We start from the raw sequence: 6,000 nt of genomic DNA, 5'->3' as shown, positions 1-6,000 counted from the left end.
ACCAAACCATCCAGATTCATCTTCACTTACAAGACGACACCTCCCCCCCCCCCCCCCCCCCCACATCATTCCTTTCAACGACCGGAACAGCCCCAGCAGAGATGCTCATGGGAAGATGAGTCCGCCCAGGTTTGAGTCTGATCTTCCCGAGGGCGGGACGTTGGCAATGTATCAAGACACCCAGTGCCGATCCCACCAGCCTGGAGAGGCACTTAAAGGCAGTTGATAGGTTATTCGCAAAGAGTCAAGGCAATGAATCCGTGTGGTTAGGAGACTCCGTTCGAGTCCAGAACAAGGCCATTTTTTTCTTTCAAGTCCGCTTGGGAGATACCATCCTATGGGAATTGTTCAATCGTCTACACGCCGTGAAACCCTAAGCCATGCAGGAAAAATCAATTCCCAGCAGACCGGGAACTTTGGAAAGAATTCCAGGCACTCCGGTTCCTGTTCTCCATCTCTGCCAGTCGGCACGTCGGAGTCTAAAATGGACACAGTGGGTTGAGCCTCTCGATCACATTGTCACCCGATAAAGGGAACTCGAGCCATACGCTCATGGTGGAAGAGGCGAGCTCCGGTCTGCTCAACCCCACTACCTTCCGAGGCTGAGCAGGAGGAACCGGACACAACATTGAAACTCCGAAAAAAGGCTTCCAAGGCGGTCAGCCCTCGGCGGTTACTCATACCTAGAAGGGGAGGGGGTGCAATGACTTCAGACAAGTTCATGAGTTGGACAAGAGCAAATATAAACTACCGAACTGTGGCCTGTGTAATCTGCCCACTCAGGGAACTCCACAGAGTGCAAGCTGCAGAGAGTGAAGCACTGAGAGTTGGATTAAGTGTGGGAGTTGAGGGATTTGGATGGAGATGTATTCCTGTGTCTTGTACCCTTACTGCCCGGTACCTTACGATCAGGTCCAGTGTGTGTAGGTGTCAACCAAACATTGCAGTTCAGAAAATGATGTGGGACCAACGGAAGCAGCTGATTGGTGAGTAAGGCCTTGGAAGGGACACTGAGGGAATTTTCTGAGTGGACCCCTCTGATGTCATAGCTTCAGGAAGGGCTCCCGATAGTGTAAATGTTCTGGGGACCCGGGTTCGAATACGGTCACAGCAGCTGGTGGAAATTTAATTCAATAAAAAAAATCTGGAATCAAAAATCTACTGTTGACCATAGAACCATTCTCCATGTCAGGAAAAACCCATGTTCGTTTAGAGAAGGAAACTGCCGTCCTTACCTGGTCTGGCCTACATGTGGCTTCAGAGCCACAGCAATGTGTTTAACTCTCAACTGCTCTCCAAGGTCAACGAGGGACAGGCAATAAATGCTGGTCAGCCAGGGACGCCCATGTCCTTCGAATGATTAATCAAACAGGTTTGTGACACTTGCTCCCTGTGCGGATGTGGGCGGGAGCTGCAAGGAGGATGAGCAACTGAACAATAGCACGGGGGATCAGATAGCCATTCAAGAGGGAGGAGAAAATGGAAATATAGTTATAAATGGGGATAGTTCGTCTGGAGAATAGACACTTTACTCTGTGGCCAGGATTGAGAGTCCCGAAGGCTGTGTTGCCTGCCTGATGCCCCGGTTCAGGACATCTTAACGGGGCTGCTGGGAAACATGGAGCTGGACGGAATAGATCGATTCAGTTGTTTTGGTGCACATTTTTGAATTTATTGCAGATTAAATCTGAAATTGGAGACACAATTATTGGACCTGAATGGATTCAGTGGATTTCAAGAGTTAAAGAGGGTAACTATACCCCAGGAGAGAGTGGAACAGCCCGGAGACAGACACTCTAACATTTGCAATTGAATAATTGAAAGGTCACAGCCATGCGAAATACAACACTGAGGCAACGTGGGTTCTTGAGAGTTGTGTTTTTGATCACAGCACCTTTGGTGGGTAACATAGCCTCCAATATTACAAATTAATTAATGTGATCAGCATTGTCCAGTCTTTGAATGGCAGCAACTGAATCTCAGTCATAAATATATTCCACAACCTCAATCAATGTCGTCACGTGTTTGTTAACTTGAAGAAACTCGAAGATGAGCGATTTTTCAATGTCAGTATGTAAGAGGGGATACCACAGGATATATATGAATGTCTTTGGGAAAGTATCACCACCGAGTTAACACAGAGATTACCTGCAGAGCGAAGAGACACATTACTTCACGCTTAAAATGTATCAGTCATTTCAAATGGTGAAGAAAATATACCACCTGATCCATGGAATTATTAGTGTTCCTGGTAAGTGACTATAACCATTGTGGTTGTCTAAATCTGTGCGTGAGCTCTTCGATGCTGTTACTCTGTGACTGATCTCCATGATGTGGAGATGACGGCGCTGGACTGGGGTAAACTCAGTAAGAAGTCTCACAACACCAGAACTTAGACTACGGACTTTAACCTGGTGTTGTGAGACTTCTAACTGATCTACATTTCAGCGTTTTACTGACACATGATCAGTGATAAGATATCCTGATCCCAGTGAACCTATCGTTAGCACATGGGAAGTTGGAGCTGGAGGATTTATCAAAGATCACTCAGCCCTTGGAAGGCAGCAGTAAAATCAGACGAATTCAGCATGGATTTACAGAAGGGAAACCTTGTTTGAAGATTCTATTGGAATTCTTTGAGGATATAACTAGTGGAGATCACTGAGGAGAACCAGTGGATGTGGTTTATTTAGACTTTCAGAAGGCGTTCGACAAGGTCTCACATAACAGACTGCCATGTAAAGTGAAACCGCATGCCATTGCAGGCAATGTTTTGAGATGGATAGAAAGCTGGTTGGCAGATAGAACATAGAACATAGAACATAGAAAGTCACAGCACAAACAGGCCCTTCAGCCCACAAGTTGCGCCGATCACATCCCCACCTCTAGGCCTATCTATAGCCCTCAATCCCATTAAATTCCATGTACTCATCCAGAAGTCTCTTAAAAGACCCCAACGAGTTTGCCTCCACCACCGGGCGGCACGGTAGCACAGTGGTTAGCACTGCTGCTTCACAGCTCCAGGGTCCTGGGTTCGATTCCCGGCTCGGGTCACTGTCTGTGTGGAGTTTGCACATTCTCCTCGTGTCTGCGTGGGTTTCCTCCGGGTGCTCTGGTTTCCTCCCACAGTCCAAAGATGTGCGGGTTAGGTTGATTGGCCAGGTTAAAAATTGCCCCTTAGAGTCCTGGGATATGTAGGTTAGAGGGATTAGCGGGTAAAATATGTGGGGGTAGGGCCTGGGTGGGATTGTGGTCGGTGCAGACTCGATGGGCCGAATGGCCTCCTTCTGCACTGTAGGGTTTCTATGATATTCTACCACCGACGTCAGCCGATTCCACTCACCCACCACCCTCTGAGTGAAAAACTTACCCCTGACATCCCCCCTGTACCTACCCCCCAGCACCTTAAACCTGTGTCCTCTCGTAGCAACCATTTCAGCCCTTGGAAATAGCCTCTGAGAGTCCACCCTATCCAGACCCCTCAACATCTTGTAAACCTCTATCAGGTCACCTCTCATCCTTCGTCTCTCCAGGGAGAAGAGACCAAGCTCCCTCAACCTATCCTCATAAGGCATGCCCCCCAATCCAGGCAACATCCTTGTAAATCTCCTCTGCACCCTTTCAATGGCTTCAACATCTTTCCTGTAATGAGGTGACCAGAACTGCGCGCAGTACTCCAAGTGGGGTCTAACCAGGGTCCTATAAAGCTGCAGCATTATCTCCCGACTCCTAAACTCAATCCCTCGATTAATGAAGGCTAGTACGCCATACGCCTTCTTGACCGCATCCTCCACCTGCGAGGCCGATTTAAGAGTCCTATGGACCCGGACCCCAAGGTCCTTCTGATCCTCTACACTGCTAAGAATGGTACCCTTCATTTTATACTGCTGCTCCATCCCATTGGATCTGCCAAAATGGATCACTACACACTTATCCGGGTTGAAGTCCATCTGCCACTTCTCCGCCCAGTCTTGCATTCTATCTATGTCTCGCTGCAACTTCTGACATCCCTCCAAACTATCCACAACACCACCTACCTTGGTGTCGTCAGCAAACTTACCAACCCATCCCTCCACTTCCTCATCCAGGTCATTTATGAAAATGACAAACAGCAAGGGTCCCAGAACAGATCCCTGGGGCACTCCACTGGTCACTGACCTCCATGCAGAGAAAGACCCCTCCACAGCCACTCTCTGCCTTCTGCAGGCAAGCCAGTTCTGGATCCACAAGGCAACAGCCCCTTGGATCCCATGCCCTCTCACTTTCTCAAGAAGTCTTGCATGGGGGACCTTATCGAACGCTTTGCTGAAGTCCATATAGACCACATCCACCGCTCTTCCTTCGTCAATGTGCTTGGTCACATTTTCAAAGAACTCAACCAGGCTCGTAAGGCACGACCTGCCCCTGACAAAGCCGTGCTGACTACTTTTGATCATACTAAACTTCTCTAGATGATCATAAATCCTGTCTCTCAGGATCCTCTCCATCAACTTACCAACCACTGAGGTTAGACTCACCGGTCGGTAATTTCCCGGGCTGTCCCTGTTCCCTTTCTTGAATATAGGGACCACATCCGCAATCCTCCAATCCTCCGGAACCTCTCCCGTCTCCATCGACGATGCAAAGATCATCGCCAAAGGCTCCGCAATCTCCTCCCTCGCCTCCCACAGTAACCTGGGGTACATCCCATCCGGTCCCGGCGACTTACCAACCTTGATGCCATTCAATAGTTCCAACACATCCTCTTTCTTTATGTCCACATGCTCGATCCTTTCTGTCCTCCGCAATCCAGCAGTACAACCACCCAGATCCCTTTCCACCGTGAATACCGAGGTAAAGTATTCATTAAGCACCTCCGCCATTTCTAACGGTTCCGCACAAACTTTTCCCCCTTCACCTTTTAAGGGTCCTATGCCTTCACATCTCATCCTTTTACTCTTGACATATTTGTAGAAAGCCTTGGGATTCTCCTTAATCTTACCCGCCAAGGTCTTCTCATGACCCCTTCTCGCTCTCCTAATTTCCTTCTTAAGCTCCTTCCTACATCGCGTATACTCCTCTAAATCCTTAACACCTCCTAGCTCTCTGAACCTTCTGTACGCCTCTCTTTTCTTATTTACCAGGTTCATCACAACCTTCGTGCACCACGGTTCCCGTACCCTACCAACACCCCCCTGTCTCATCGGAACGTTGTCATGCAGAGCTCCAGACAAACATTCCTTGAAAATCCTCCACTTTCCTGCAAAGCAAAGAGTTGGCAGTAAATGGGCCTTTTTCTGACTCGCAGTCAGTGTCCAGTGGGGCACTGTAGGAATCTGTGCACGGACCACAAGTGTTAACATTATTAATTATTCCGAAAAATGGAACTAAATGTATTATCTCCAAATTTGCAGATGATAAAAGGTGTGTGAGGGTGAGCAGTGAGAAACATGCAGACATGCTTCAGTGTGATTTGAACAGGCTCAATGTGTGAGCATGTGCAAAGCAGTTGCAGTAATATGTGGGTAAATGTGAGGTTATCCACGTTGGCAGCAATAATAGGAAGGCAGTTTGTTATTTGAATGGGTGTAAATTGAGGGAGGAGGATACTCATCAGACGTTGATGTCCGTATGCATCAGTAACAGAAAGTAAGCGCGCATGTACACAGGCAGTAAAGAAGACAACTGGTATGCTGGCCTTTATAGGGATAAGATTTGAGTACAGGAATAGAGATGTGTAACTGCAGTTGTACAGGGCATTGCTGAGACCACACTTCGAGTGCTGTGTGCAGTTTTGGTGTCCTTATCTGAGGAAAGATATCCTTGCTATAGAGGGAGTACAGCGAATGTTTACCAGGCTGATTCCTGGAATGGTAATCTGGGATATGAAGAGAGTCGAAGTCGGTTTGGGCTTTATTGATTGAAGTTTATTGGGGTGAAACATATAATATTGGAACAGATTTAGACGGTATATTCAGAAAATTTTTTCCTGATGCTCAGGAACTTCAGGGCGAGAGTTCA

This window comes from Mustelus asterias, unplaced genomic scaffold, assembly GCF_964213995.1.
Source record: "Mustelus asterias unplaced genomic scaffold, sMusAst1.hap1.1 HAP1_SCAFFOLD_338, whole genome shotgun sequence".
In the NCBI taxonomy this organism is placed as follows: domain Eukaryota; kingdom Metazoa; phylum Chordata; class Chondrichthyes; order Carcharhiniformes; family Triakidae; genus Mustelus; species Mustelus asterias.
The sequence above is the reverse complement of the archived record's forward strand: the minus strand, read 5'-3'. Positions refer to the sequence as shown.